Source organism: Pygoscelis adeliae, unplaced genomic scaffold, assembly GCF_000699105.1.
Source record: "Pygoscelis adeliae isolate BGI_AS28 unplaced genomic scaffold, ASM69910v1 Scaffold34, whole genome shotgun sequence".
NCBI classification, from domain to species: Eukaryota; Metazoa; Chordata; class Aves; order Sphenisciformes; family Spheniscidae; genus Pygoscelis; species Pygoscelis adeliae.
Genome location: NW_008824658.1, coordinates 5344616 through 5360225, shown reverse-complemented (window position 1 = coordinate 5360225; position 15610 = coordinate 5344616). Strand labels below are relative to the sequence as shown.

At 46.6% G+C, this 15610-nt stretch overlaps 1 long non-coding RNA gene across 1 annotated transcript; it reads left to right on the top strand.

The window, feature by feature from the left end:
* Window positions 1-1037: 1037 nt before the first annotated feature.
* On the top strand, window positions 1038-13254 carry LOC103915787. Its single transcript, XR_663554.1, has 2 exons — window positions 1038-11995; window positions 12155-13254. It is a non-coding gene; the product is annotated as an uncharacterized LOC103915787 (long non-coding RNA).
* The last annotated feature ends 2356 nt before the right edge of the window (window positions 13255-15610 follow it).

Below are 15610 nucleotides of genomic sequence, written 5' to 3'. Positions count from 1 at the left end.
TTCAGCAGAGGCTCCTGCCAAGAAGCAGCCGCTGCCCTTGACAGATCATTGAAAGCTGGTGCGCGTTTCCCTCTCATGTCTAACTTCTGGAACTGTTGCAAACCAACCTCCTTCCCCATGAAAAGCCAGGGGTGAAAAAACTCAAGGCTCAATTAACGCATCCCCTCCAATCAGTTGGGGCAGATTTATTGTGCTTTGCCTGCAAAGCAATCTTCTGGTTTGCCATGTGCTTTGCCGGGAGCACTGCCCTAGATTTTGGGGAGGCTGTGCTCCTGCGAAGCTGGGATTCAGGCTTCAGAAGGAGTCTGAAGGGACAGAAGTAGTCAGCGATGTGGGAAGGAGCCCGCTGTGCAGCCGTGTTGGGATGGGAGGGAGGTGGGGGCTTGGCATGATCCAGGCATTGGAGCACTGAAGAGCACTTTCAAAATTAAATACAGGGGGAGGGTGCCTGCTGCTTAATCACATTAATAATCGTGATGGTTTCTGTGACCCCACTCATAGGAGCAAATGCTCTGAGCAAAAGTTGCAGGGCAGGCCCTTACAAGAAGGGTGGTTTTTTCCTTGGGTTGTACATGCACCAGAGCATAGTAAATACTAATAATTTACAACCGTCTGAACAAACCAATTACAAACCTGTTTCTTTTGGTTATTTGCTGAGTAATGACTATGCTGAGCTCTTCATAAAGCATAGACAAAAATCGCAAACCTCAGCCCTGTGCCACGTATGCCCTGAATGGGTAGGGAGTGATGCCTTGTCCACCCACCTCTTCAGCCAAACTGCATTATTCCCAGTGCTGCTGCTGTGGGGCTTGTGCTCCAGGCAGCCCTGCAGGTCTGTAGCTGCAGTCTGGAGCCCTTCGAAGCCTGCAACAGAAAAAGCTTTAAAAAAAAAAGTATTGAACACTTCCATCCCAATTTCTCTTGTGGACAGGTTTAAGAATCAGCTAATGAAGTGTGCCTGTTTGCAACATGCTGGTATCCTGGAGATTTAAATAGGATAGTTCAAAGAACACACATCAGTTAAGTAGCTTAGTCTTTAATTTTATTCACACTGGAGTAAGCCACTGTCAGATATTTTCAGGGAGCTAACAGGAGAAAAACAATGCCTCTATTTGGTGGAGTCCAGTGGGTGAAAAGTATCAAAGGTATAAAGTCCTAAACTGCTGAAAATAGTTGAAAATAACACATTAGTTCTTCTCTCCTGACTCAATGCCTTTATTGTTCTTGACATTATTTTGTTATTGCCTTTGCTCCTACAATGTGTTGTGGTGACCCAGTGTGAAAGGTCTGTAATACTGTTTCACTGCTGTGAAGGCACCAGATAACCCTATTCGTCCTCTGGTCTAACACGGTTACACATGTTTAGAATACAGCCAGAAATGGGCTGACATCGATAGAACAGGGTAAAATAAGAGATGGAAAGAGCATTAGAAAGCATGTACTGAGGAATGATACACCCAGAAGACAATGTTTTCTATATCTATTGGAAATCAGAAATGGCATGTGATAATCCGGTGACGTACAGGAGCTATTTCATGGGATATAGCTGGTGCCACAGCAGCTGAACCCTTCTGTTCAAATAATTGCGCTTGCTCACAGATAAAATGCTTGAGTCAATATTTTGAGGAACTTTGCAACTTACTTAGCCTCAGACTGTATCTGACACGTCTTGGTCTTTGAAATAGCAAGGCTCAGTCCACGTGGTCCTGTAAAAGGGCAGGGCTGTGAGCAGGCTGCAGCAGCAGATCTGAGGCTCTGGAGATGGGACCTGCCACCTGGGTCAGCTTAGGTTTTGGTGTTAGAGCGGGTTGGAGGAGGGAGGTGCCACCTCCCTTAAAGCCTCTCTGCCCAGTTTTGGGTTTGCCAGCTCGTTCAGATGTGCCTGCGTGCTGCCCTCCAGAGCAAAGAGCCTGTTCCTGGAGATTTGACTTGGTTTCCTCTCTTAGCAGGGGCACCTGAGGACCATATTCTAAGCAGAGACATTAAGGCTTTGCCTAATAATAAACCTATTGACTTAGGGCATTTGGGGGCATAAATGCAATAAATATGCGGTTTACTGAGCATAGTGTTGGCCACGTCCCTTTTGCTAAAAGATCTCTGCTGAAGCAACCAGGGCCCTAAATGCAGTGAAATGGAGAATGTATACAAAAAGAATGCTGGCTTGACAATATCGCACAGTCCTGTCCCAGTCTGTATCCAGTTCTCAACTGTTCTCTGCCTTCAGTCCAATAGTAAAGTCATATTTATTTACTTGGCTTTGCTGTGTTAATGAAAAAGCCACTTAACAAAACAAATAGAAGGAAGGACATTTGCAACCAATTATGGTATTGCTGATCAGTCAAATTGCGCTGGAAATTACATGTTGAAGTTCAGCCCAGGCAGCTGATCAATTACCTGGAAGCTTGGCACCGGTGCGTGCTATCAACTTAATAAATCAATGTAAGTTCAGTCTCTGTGCCAGAATATATATGTGTGTTCAATATGACATCAATATTGTATAATGATGGTTAAAGCTAATTGGCCAAATGCTGTGCTCTCTTATCTGCTGCGCAACCCCCCTGGAGCCCGATGGCACCCTGGCAGGCAGGGTGGAATTTGGCTAGCTATTCTTTAAATATACCCCGGGCATCATTTAAAATAATGTTTTTAAAGCCCTTCTTTTTTGCAACCACAAGGGAAGTTAGCACTCCAGCATATAATTCAGGGTTGACCAAACTGCCAGCTAGCTATCTGCTTCTAGGGGAAGACTCGCTGTGTGCGCCGGCTCCTGGAGAGGGTTGTAGAAAATAGGCGCTTTCTCTTCAGTGGCAGATGCACATCTTGGCTGGTTTATGCGCAGCTTCCTCTTCTTAATTAGCTCTGACATTTTAGCTATCGTAATATGGGTTTGGATTAGAAGTGAAGGCTGAAAGCACTGGGTTTTTGCTGAAAACAAAGTTTGCTTTAAGTGCAAACTGGGACGCTTCTAACTGTCTGAAAGCTTTGTGATGGGCTGTAGCATGGAAATGCAGGAGCTTCTGGAAGTGCTGGTGGCCACTTGCTCCCACATGCGATACCGCCAGTTTCAGTGCTCTGTGCTCTCTTATTTCACTCTTGTCCAGTTATTCTGATCTCTCTTTGCCCTCCTGTTCTGTGCCAGTGACAACTGCGGTCCACTGGTGGTTCCCAGCTCTGCCATCTCTCTCCTCCAGGGAACGTGCAGTTACCAGCATGTGTTCATATTTTGGGGAGTATGCACGGGGAATTGAGCCACGGTTGCGCTAGGTGCTTTGCAAAAGCAGGGAGAAGGCAATCCCTGCCCTGAGGGTCTTATGTTCTGCAGGCACTAATAACCATGGGGATACAGTATACAAAAACCATATATAAGGCAAGGACCCTTCTTTGGTAGTGTAATTTGGTTTGGCTAATGCTTAGCTGAGAGCAGAAGTAGGGAGCGAGGAAAGGAGGAAAGAAAAACTTAGTTCATCAGTTGCCCAGCCATAGCCAAGGTTGTGTTTGGTAGGGTTTTTGGCAGAAGTGAGTTGTAAGGATAGTTTTGAAGGAGGAGAAAGGAGTGGCTGTTCAGATTTTATCGGGAAGGTTTTCCCAGGCTTAAAAGAAAGCTGGGGAGAAAGCGAGTCTGTGCTTAGGGAAGGAGCTGACAGATGGATTATAGAGGCTGGTGGGGCAAAGGTTATGGGCTGGCCGTATGGTAGGTAGGTTATTGGTTCAGCAAGGTAAGAGGAGATGTGGAAAGGTAATAGGAATAAAGAGGAGAAGGCAAGAAGCTTGTAAATTATGTAAACGAAGGACCAGTATGATTGTGGTGTGAATTGATGTGGTCTTGAAGGCAGCTGTTAAAACTGAAGATTGCAATAACTGATGGAAGAGAGGAGGGAGGCTTGGAGGAGAATGTTTTGGGGGTTTTTTTAAGGAAAAGGCCTTAGAGATGTTAAAAAGAGCAAGCTTGAGATGTGATTCCAAAGAAATCCTGTCTGTGCATGTGGTGGATGAGACTGTGGGCCTCAGTGAGTGGGAGGATGGGATATCACCTGGGTGAGAAGAGGGAGGATGGCAGCGAACTGCCTCCACCTGGCTTACCGGGAGGGGATCTGAGCTGTTTTGTAGAGCTGTTGTGGTCTTTTTGAGTTATTTGAGTATTTTTCCAGTTTATTCTTTGATTAATGGATCTTTATTTTTATATCATTGCTGATTCTGGTAACCTACCCAGTGTCACAAAATGTGGGTGACTGCGGGTGGTATCCTGGCTATTCAGTCAGCCTGATTCTTCATCATCTGACACCAGCTTCATGCAAACAAGGCTTCTTTTGCTATTTCCAGAAGTTCATAGCAGAAAAATACTTTGAGAAAATTGTCTTGTGGTGGTTTATCCGTTCTAGCTCTGGCTATCACTCAAATAAAAAATGGCAGTGGTCTGTGGGAAAAAGAAAAATAATTAAAAATATATGCTTACTTATATTTTTCCAAACCACCAGACCAATTTACCCATTCCTGAGAAAAGACGCAATCAAGTAGCGTTTTCCTTAATGTCAGAATGCAGAATAATGCCTAGATGAGTTTTTTCAAAGAAGATATTTTTATATTTGCCCTGTCAAATGCAGAAGATAATCAGCTATTTATTTCTCCTACCCCAAATATTTACATCTAGAAATGTTAAGTAGATTTGTTTTCCTTCCTTCATTTGCTTGGTTGGAAAAAAATTCTTTTTATATTTTTTGGTTTGTTCATGTTGGAGTACAAAGGCAGGATGCAGAATAGTTGAACACGGGTGGGGAATTATATCTGTATATACAACCAGTCAGGCTTGGAAAGCATCATATCCCAGTAAGGTACGATGGAAAGAAGGTATGAAATCCTGGATCCAGAGACATCAGTAGCAATACTGCCTTTAGTTTTCATTTCCTTTATTAGATGTTGAATAACTTCAAGAGCGAACACTGATTTCTCCAAAATAAATCACTTCTTTGTGATTCTCTTCAAATCGGAAGCTGCCTTACTCTATTTTTAACTCTCAACCACACCAGTGACAACTGCATTTCTATCTGTGGAGAAACCTTCATTGCAGCTTTGGCTCTGAGTTTGCTTGGGTTTCCATGAGGAGTTCCCAAACTGCGGACGGGGTGGGATAGCGAGGAGCGGTGCTGCCGGGGTCACTCAGCTGGGGAGGATCTCCGGGAGGTGACACTCCGGATCACGTCTGGGCTCACGTGGCCAAGCTGATGCCTGCTGGGGAGGGAGCGGGTCTGCGCGCTTGAGGCATCTTCTCCTGGCAGCTCTCTCCCAGGCAGCTGTGCAGCCAGGAGCTCTCCCAAGGCTTTGCAGAAGTCTCCGTGTACGTACGCCCGTGTGCTGTGACAGCCGTTGTTTCCACTGAACAGATGGCTGGAGGTGGAGCGGTGACGATGATGAAGGTGAAGTGATGCAGCCTCAGATTCTGGTACGTGCCGTAAGGTGGCAAGTCAAGCCTCAGATCTGCAGGAAGACGATCTGCTGAGAAATACGGCCCCAAACGAGCCCTGCGGCTGGTCTGTACTTTGGACTCGGGTGACACACGAGGACGGGCATCTCCTGCAGCCCTCGATTCAGGCTCCTCGCCCTGCTATCCCAGCGATGATAGCGCATTTGCATAAGAAGCAACTGAGTAATACCTGCCTCTGCAGACATCAAATGCTGCAAGTATTTTGTGGTAAACCTGTTGCTGCTCTGGGCAGGGAGGATGCACTTTACTCCGAAAGCAGAGGATGAAAGCCTTTGTGGCAACGGCTGTGCTTTGAAAGCGACTGAGCCCAATCGTCTGCACAAGCAACTGTTTTATTATCAGAATAACTGATCTCCCAAAGTATTTAACGCCACTGCCTGCAAGAAACAGAGCCAGTGCACACTGCAGCCTTGCAGCCTTTTGCTAGTGCTGCTGAGTATCTGAATCTTGCTCCAGCAATATATTGCTGTTAATTGCAATAAAAGAGTGGATTTAAGGGATTCACCTGTTTGGGTTGCTTGTTCAAGAGGGCTCAGGTTGGTGTGCAGTGAAAATAACCACCATTAGATGGCTAGCCTGTATCTACGTGACCCGAAATGGCTGTATTTGCCCAATTCCTAAGCTACAGGTGTGCAGTGACACAGACCTGTGCTTGTCATCGCAGAACTGAGCCTAAGAATAAACTAGATTTGCACCTTGAATATCTGTTTGTAGGGGAGATCATTACTTGAGAGCCAGGCAGTGGATACAGCTGATGGGCAGACCGTGAACCTGGGTGCTGGGTTATTCCTGACTTTGGCCTTGGCCACTTCTATCACTGGAGCAAAATTTTGGGTGCTTCTGTTTTCTTACGTGGAGATAAGGATACTGGTCCCTGGATTAAAAGTGTTATTAAGGAGCCACATTATGATTATAATATTATTTTACAGGCTGAACAGCGTGCAGAAGCCGGCAGTGCTGCTGCTGAGCTTCCTCAAGGAGTGTGCGCGTTCACAAAAGGGAAGAAGAAACCGCACAGGAGGATTTGCTCATACATAAGATGAGGAAACTGATTATCTGTGAAACAGCCAACAGTTTTTATTTACTGTGAAAATCTGAATCTCGCTCTCAATTTCCCATCAAGAGAAAATGCAGGCATTTGGTTAAAATGGTGACTTAATGCTCCAGAGGTTTAATTACCACCACTCTGCACTCTGTGTTGATTCTGATTATAGTCTGCAGCTCCCAACTTCAACAAGAAATGCAGCTCCCCGCAAAGCAGTCAATAAAAGGAAGATGTATAGCATGTGCTCAGATTTTGTGGTCCTTCCCATAGCTGAACTTACAAATCTGCTATTGTTAATAGTTTTCTTTCAAAACTCAGGTTCTCCCTTAGCTATTATCAAAGTCCATAGCTCCTTATTACTACATTTTAATTTCTCTGTGTGTAGTATCTATATACATATATGTGGTACTGAATTAAGGGGTGGAAACTAAATTTCCAATTTTTTTTCCTGTATCCACAGAAAGCACTGGTCTGAACTAGTCTCAATAGCGGCAATTATTGAAACTTTGTAAGGGCCTTGGTTGGAAAAAGTGTCAAGAAGGCAGGTATGCTTGGACTGTGGCTGACGTGATCTCTGGCACGGGCCTCCGCTCCGTGGGATGAATGATCGATGCTCCTCCGTTGCAGTTCCCGGTGCTTTTCTTCTTTAAAGACTTCAGGACTTGCAGATCAGACATGGGGCCAGCCTGGGCCTTACTTGGTACTGTTTTCCCTCTGCAAGTTAAGATTTCTTCTCCAGTGCATTTTCATCTGGCTGTGCCAACTGTTGTCGATCCCTGTGAAAATTGCACATGCTCTATATTTTACCCATTACTTTGCAAGTCGGGTTTTTAGTGAGCGAAGCCTTTACCTGTATTGCCGCCACGCTCCTGCTGGCACTAAGGTAGCTGTATCCGAGCAAATCTGGCCAGCACAGGCACTGCTAGCAATGCAGCTGCAGTCCTCTGCCTTCTGCTGGGGGTCGAGCCCTGGCTTTACATCAGGGGATGCTCCCGAGCCGGAGCTCTTTCTGCAGGAGCTGCAGTAGCAACCACAGAAGTTGCTCTCAAAAAAAAAAAAAAACCCAAAAAACCCCGAACAAACCAACTTTGCTACGGTTTCTGCTCTCTCTCTAAGCAAGGGTTAATTTTTCTCATCATCGCCAGCCCCTTATAAAAAGCAGCACATTGTGTATCCTGCCCCTACTGACTTGTGGAAATAAGAGATACCCTATTAACAATCCTTGTCCAAACAAACCATTGGCCTGGTTAGTGCCAGCACTTTCCACCCAGCACTAGTATTTGTTTTTCCATGCTCTTAATCTTATAAATTGAATCGAGTCTGATAAAAGTGACTTCCTGAATATTGCATAACAGTTTGTCAGGATGGAAGACAAACAAACCTGACCTTGAACTTGGAAAGTTTCCTCCCAGCAGGTAGGAGCTTCCAAAAGTCTGCGCTGATCTGGGAAATGCTGGAGGGGGCTCCCGGTCTGCTCGCTGCCCTGGGACAGCAGCGAGGCTTCCCTGGCAGCCACCCTCTCCCCCAAAAAAAGCTTTGGAAAATGCTTTGGATCCTCCTCTGGGGACCGGAGAATTCCCCGGAAAGAGCTGCAGCAGGAAGACAGCAGCATGTTCTTGCTCCAAAAAGGAGGCAGAGGAGAAATCCTGTCTATATCTGGCATAGTTTAGCCTCCAGGGATTAATTAAAGGCTTTTTCAGTTTTTCTTTCAAACCTCGCAAGGTTCATCTCCACCTCACTGAATAGGGAAAAGGGAGAGGCATTTTCTCTGGTGAATCACCAGGCTGTTTCAATTTTCAGTTTTACATTGCAGTAATATTTTTTTCCTAAGGGAACACCACAGGAAGGGCAAACTTTGGCTTCTCACCACTGGAGTATTATGTCATTAATATGAGCTGGAAATCTGAGCGGCGGGTGAAACAAATATTCCCTGAACTTAGCAATCCCCCCTTTCCTTGGTGCTTCTGTTCCCTCTTCCCTGCCCATGGGTAAGGCAGGTGAAGTGAGTGAAGTAACTGCTGGCAGTGCTGGGACTGGAGCCCCGGAGACTAATGGAGCTCTGGGGGCAGCAAAATCCTTTCTTCTACGACTCAGGCTTATGGTGATGGATGCAGTGCGGGGGGGGAAAGGAGCCACTCGGCTCTCTGGGGATCCACGTGATACACGTGTGGGGTCTTTCACGCAGGTTTCCCAGTGCCAGAAAAGCACATGTGAGGACTCTGGTTTTTGGGCAGCATCCTGAAGAAGCACCACAGCTCCTGGCTCACCCTGCCCCGAGTGTGTGTGTGTGGTGCCCCGTCCATCGGGCCCCACGGACCCTCTGGCTGCAGTGTTTGTTTTCTGACCCCATTACCTATTCCAGTTTGGATTTCAGCTGCTCAGACTTGATTATTTTAAACCCCCTCTATCTGATTACCAGCAGCACAGCCAGGCCAGATATGAAGCTTCCTGGGGGATCTCCAGCAGCATTGCAGAAGCATAATTTGCCTCATTTATGCTCCTGGAGGGGGTTGGTCAGCAGAGAGCGGGGGAAGAGTTATGGGGATGGTACAAGACTGGGGGAAGGCAGCTCCCCCTGCACCCCCCGTACTGCAGCCTCACAAATCTGAGAAACTTTGCTGCGTGACTGATTACTTTGCTGCCCCAGGCGTGCAGGGAGATGCGCGCTGGCAGGTGCCCACCACCCCAAGGAGGTATTGGTGATGGGCGCCATGGCACACGCTAACCCGCATCGGCACGGGAGGATGCTTCTGGAAGCAGAGCGTGGCTGCCCTGGCTGGTGCCGAGCAGCACAGCGACACGCTGGCATGGCAGGGTGCAGCAGATTGGTACCAAAGCTGGGCAGCCCTGTGCAACCTTCCCAGAGCTGCCTTGCTCTTGCTTTTCGTTTTTTCTATTGTTACCCTAAAGCTGTCCTCCTCCTCCCCCCAGCAGGATGAAGAAACCTCCAGCTGGCCTAGGAGGCTTATCAGCTCTGTCTGGCTGTGTGTTAACAGTCTATTTGCATAAGTACCTGTCCCTGTCATATGCCGTTTGCCTTTGTGACTTGCTGTATTTGTTTATTTTTCCTCCAGCAGCCAGGCTTGCAACGTGCCGCTCCCCGAGGTATGCCAGGGCAGATGCCACCACCCCCCGGGGCACCGTGCGATGCCGTGCGCACCCTCCCTGGCTCACCCGCTCCTTCTGCCCTGCGCGACCAGCTTGGGAATGAAATGTGTAACTCGCTGGGTCCTGTCTTCTCTTGGCTGTCAAGATAAAATTAAACTGAACTCCCCCTTTCACAGCTCGGCAGCTGTCCCTGTGCCGTGGCTGGGGAGAGCGAGGCTTCCCCTGGGACCGCAGTCCCAGCTCGTATCGCAGGGAAGGGTGATGCATCTGGGTCGATGGCTGCGTGGTGGGTAATGCGCTGCCTCCTCCCCGCTGTTAGGCGGGCATGAGTTGAGATCCCTAAAGCCCTTTCTGAACGCAGGTCTCAGCTCCAAAGGCAGAGGCAGCGTAGCCTGCCAGACCGACTCTTCGGGATTTGCTGTGCTACAGCAAGCATCGCTACAGCTCTGCTCCAAGTGTTGGTCATGACCGTGGAGTCACCTCCTCAGGTAGGAGCCAAGCGGTCTTGTTTCTGCTCATTAGCTCTGAGAGGTTTTTCCATCCATAATAAGAAAGTCATTAATGTTAAACTTCCACTGCCAGGTATGATTGATTTGAAGACTATAACCACTATAAAAAGGGGTATGTGTTGCATATACAATGTGTTAAAGTCCTGGCATGCAGGAGTTGTTGCTTCGATGGCTGTCTATCATCCGTGGAGCTCACCAGAAAACGGCTCAGATGAATGTGGGGCTGCTCAGCAACCTGGCAGTACTAATCAAGAGTGGCCTATTTTAAAAGGGTTAACGTAAGTTCAAATAAATAGGTGGTATGTCCTCTGCGGAGGGGCTGTAATCCTATCCTACAAGATGATGGAGCCTCTCTCGTTGCTGTGTTTTTACAAATATGGTGTACAACCTCGAGGTCCTCTGTGCTTGCGGGAGAGCAATGCTCAGTGTGGGATCCCCTCTGCAAGGAGCTGCCAGTACTGAAGTGTTTTCTTCTGAATGTGGCCCAGAAAGTTGTCCTGCTGGTGTGTTATACTTTCCCTCCACGGCTGATGAGCCAGTGAATCAGCTGTCCCGTCCGTTCATCCAGCCAGCCGCTTCTTGTATGTAAAAGTTATTTTAGACACATTTCTGGCATTCATCATATCATTCATCATATAAGGTGCTTTTGACAACATATCAGTTGAGCCGTGCCAGATGTGCGTTGCTCCTCTGACCGGGAGAGTGGATGGAGGAAGCTGGGTGAGAAGGACGAGGGATTTGGCTCAGCTCAGCACATCCAGTCTCAGTTTTGACTGTGCTGCCCGGGGTGGGATGTTATGGGGCAGGCTGAAGCGTGCTCTGCAATGGAGAGATGAACGAGTGTGGAAAGGCAGGTAACTGGCAATTTGGTATGAATATGATTGTTGAAGAGGATCAGTGGACTGGATTGTCCAAAGAAAAATGCGGTGGGTAGCAGAGGGAGAAAATAGAGGGAGGAAGAAGCAGACAATATGCCACAAGCTATCCAAGAAGTGGCTAAAAGAGGAGCAGAACCAGGAAAGGAGGAGTTCATGAAGCCAGGAGAGGGCTGCAGGAATCTCATTCCTTCCTTTAGAAGAACAGTGCCCAAGCTTTCAGCTAGGGCCGCTCTTGGAGGCATTTGAGGGTGGTGAACCCGCTCTGGCTTCCACAGTTGACCAGAAAAGCGTCTGATTTGTGACCAAAATTCAAATGCCCTTCTTTTCCCACCCTGGCATGGATGACTGCATGCCCATGGACTGCAGGGTGGCCATTCTGGCTTTATAGATGCAACAAAATAAACGTTATGGCTGCAGCTTTTTTGAATTTACAGGCAGACTTCGCTCCTAACTACATAGCCTAAAAATGATTTGAAAATTACTCCCATAAAATGTGGATTATCTGGCTATGTCAAACCAGAATAACTGAAATGAAGTTAGCAGGATTACTCCACGGGCGTTTGGTGCAGTGGGTCCTCCTCCACTCCTCCCCTGCACGCTGTGCTGAGCATCGCGCCTCCAGCAATCGCACTTCAGCGGCAAGGGAGAGGCAGCTCCCGTGGTGGGTCCCGGTTGTGCGGGAGCGGTGTTTTCCAGTCTTGGCAATGCCAGCAAATGGACCCGCGGTGGAAAAAGCACACGGGATGGGACCCGGCTGCCTACATGGCAAGCAGCTTGCTTGGCAAAGCACTCCGTGGGTCTGCGCGAATGGCAGCATGAGCCTCATTTTAGGCCCGTTCTAACAGGAGATGAAAAGACTTAGATCAACGTCCTCAAATTTCAGAGGAGCAGAAGGTGGAGATCTCGGATCCAAAATCTTATTTACTGTCCCTCTCTCATAGCCCTTTGTACCTTATGCTAATAAATAGTGCTGCACATAGAATCATAGAATCATAGAATCATTAAAGGTTGGAAGAGACCTCCAAGATCATCGAGTCCAACCGTCAACCCAACAACACCATACCCACTAAACCATGTCCCTAAGCGCCTCATCTACCCGTCTTTTAAATACTTCCAGGGATGGTGACTCAACCACATGCACAACTTGATCCAGATTCTAAAGAAATCAATAGGAACTGCCAGGTGCTCCGTCCTCTGAAAATCAGATCATGCACTTATGTGACTAAATGTGGCTTTAAGAGCCAGCTTTCAGGAACCCTTTTTAAAAGCTGGTATTTGAGCATGTTGTATTGGGTCCTGGCTATAATCAGACCTGATGAATTTTCTTGAAGTAAATATTGTGTGAAGTACCTCAAGAAATCCCTCACTTCCCATCTTTATCTCTTTTCCTCAAATGCATTAGCAGCTGATTTGTCCTTCTGGCTACTTTTAGCTCTTTCTGAACCGTTGTCACCAGTCCCACGTGCCTCCCTCGCTCCTCCTTGCATCCAGGCGGAGTTTGCTGCTTGGGAATATTGCTCAGGCGATGGAGTGTCCGTGTCAGCCCCCCTATGGTTAAAAACCAACCCCGTAAGCAAACCCTCATTTTATTTATGACTTTTGGATGAGATAATGGTTTTCCACTTTGAAAAGAAAGCTCTCTACTTCAACGTTTATTTTCTATAAATGCCTTGGCATTTATATTGTAACAGGAGACTATTCAGTGACATTATCTGATAAATATCATGTTATACAGCTGCAATTTACAATGCATGTATTTTTAACAGTGCTTCTAAGCTAAATTAAATGCTTCTAAAATACGGTACTTACGGAAAACAAATGTCTGTTCTAGCAATTTTGTTTTTCAGGGTACACTATTTTTTTTAAAATCAGATACCATCTTTATCCTGTCAGGCAGTAAATTATGCACTTGCACTTTCATAAACTCTCCCCTTGGGAACTTAGTCAATGAAGTGGAAATGTCTTTTTCACACCCTCCAACTCCAAAGAAATACAGGGAAATAGCCAACTCGGTTATAAACTGAATGTCTAGAGGGAATCCGTATAAAATGTGGATTAATGCGGTCTTGATGCATGTATTGTTTAGCATATGTACCGTTCACTCAAATGGCGCATTGAATTGTGACTTGGATCCTTAAATTCTCTTTTTTTTTTAATTGGGAGGGTAATTGCATGTTCTGTGGTGGGATCTGCAGGTAGGAAGACACCCGCTGGCACCTGGCTGTTAACCTCCCTCCCAAGCCAGGGCAGCTGGAGGAGGAGGAAAGCTCTGCTGGCCACCTCAGGGGGGTAAAACATGACTGCTTTTACACCTAGGTGGATCCTTCCCCGGGTTGCGGGGTGGGAATGGGCAGGACAAGGGCTTGCAATGACATGTCCTGCCTTTGGGATAGCCCTTCACAAGGGAGAGAAGAGGTACTTAGGCAGTTGGACTAGATGATCCTTGTAGGTCCCTTCCAACTGAACTACGCTGAATCGTCTAAATCTACTACTATTTTCACCGTCCATCACCCAGAACTACAGACTTTGCTCATAGCAGTCAAAGATCTTCATGCTGAAACTCTGAGCGGTCTGAGGAGCCGTGCTATCCCATCACCACATCGAACATGGAAGTTTGAAATGCCAACAGAAAGGGAGCACAGGAATGAAAGTGGGGAAGTGTGGTGCAGGGGAGTCTGCTGTGATGCCCAAGGATCCGTCCAAAGCGTGAGGAGCTACAGCAGGTCTCCTGTCACAGGAGCAGCACCGAACCTGTTCATCTGACCACTGATGGTCCTTATTTCCCCAAACCTACCCTTGAGGGCCCTTTGAAAGCCCCAGTTCTTGCGGTCTGGGGACTGGATGAAACGTGTGTCGCATTAGATGTGCTTTGTAATAGAAATGAACTTACAGAAAACAGAGAAACTAACAACAGTAACAAAAGGAATCTTGAAATTTGGCAGAAAAAATTTGGTGCGCAAAACCCCCAAGAACGTGTGAGCATCTTTGCACAAAACCACTTACGGATGCATTCCTGAAAGTTAATCCCTTCAGACAGAGGCAGGCTGTCATTTCTTTGAAAGATATTAAAGCAGCTGTTGCTAGAACATAGAGAATTTTTGAGCTATCCATCAAGGGATGGACATTTGTAATGCTATATCTATTTTTTTTGTTTACAGTTTATTTTGATACCAAATTTCTAGCTGCTGAAGGTAATTGAGACTGCAAACAAAATCTCACTATCCACTGATCTGCCAAATCAAATTTTCTTCTCCTGTAAGTATAGTATTTTTTCCTTAGCTTCAGAGAGGAAAAGAATTATGCAGAATGAATGAGAAAGAAAAGGGATTAGTTTACATGATGACGATAGCAGCCACCTCTCCCTTGATCTTTCTGTAGTAGTTTGTTCTCGAAGATGGGAGTGATGATTATTGTAATTTAGAACAGAGCTTGTTCTTTTTCCTTCTACTGCATCTTCTTACTACTTTCCAAATTAACATGTTTTTTAGTAAAAACTAAATATCCTGGTTATAGCTAGGATATCGGACAACCCTATCTGGGATACGGGTGTAGCAAGATGTTAAAGCATCTTTGTGTTCCCCTCCTGGAATGGCTGTGTACTGCTCTGGTCCTTGGTAGAAATTAAAGTAGCCACGAGGCTATTTTGATGACTTCTGGTTACCAAAGAGCCTCAGAAGAGGGTATCTAAGGCAGTAAATTAGCAGCCACGTGTCTCCTGCACTGTTCAAGTTGTGTGGTGCTTCTGAGGATCTCCACGAGCTCTCTGTCATCAGAGCATGTCCTGGCCCTGTGGTGGTCCTCCAGCACCCGGCTTCAGGGCCGGGTGGGTATCACTGCCGGAACAGGCTGAGGGACTGAGCTTTCCTCGTGGTTTCTCACTAGCTAACATTACTAGATTGATTGTTTCTAAGGGTCTTCAAAATGACATTGAATTTTCATTATATTTGGGGAACACTCGCACTCCCTTGGACCTATTCTATCCGTGTGTCTGGTGCTAACGTACTACAGTAATCAAATTTGATGCCAACAAGGCCACTTGGGTTTTCTTCCTCCTCTCCCGTGAGATCTGTCTGCACCGAGATTTTTCCACTGGTCCCAAGTCCGGTTGAGAAGTTTTATTCAACCGAAGTGTTGGGAGACAAACTATTTTGCATGCTTGTTCTCCTGAAGGTGTTTTAAGTTTTGTAATCGTAGCTCTACGCTGAGCCGATTCACCGCTAAAATCAACGTATTCACACCGAGTCGTGACGGCACCGCGCTCCCCTAAAGCGTGGTAGCGGCAGCTCCGCGGCACTTTGGGGGACTCACGTTTAGTGACGGCATCTAACTCTGCAGAACTTGCACAAAGCTCATAAAGACTCCATCCCTCACTTAAAAACATCTGTTAATTCTACTTATGTGCTCGTCGTCGAAATGTTGCCTATATTTTTCTTGTAGGTATGCAAAAATAAGCACCGGTGCATGAAGAGGAAAGGAAAATGTTGCTGCTTTCTTCCCTGGAGATTGTATTTCTTACTTGTTGCATAACTGCTTATTTTAGCATCAGTCAGCCGAGCCTTTGTTGTGTAGATGATTCTGTCCTTTTAGAGGA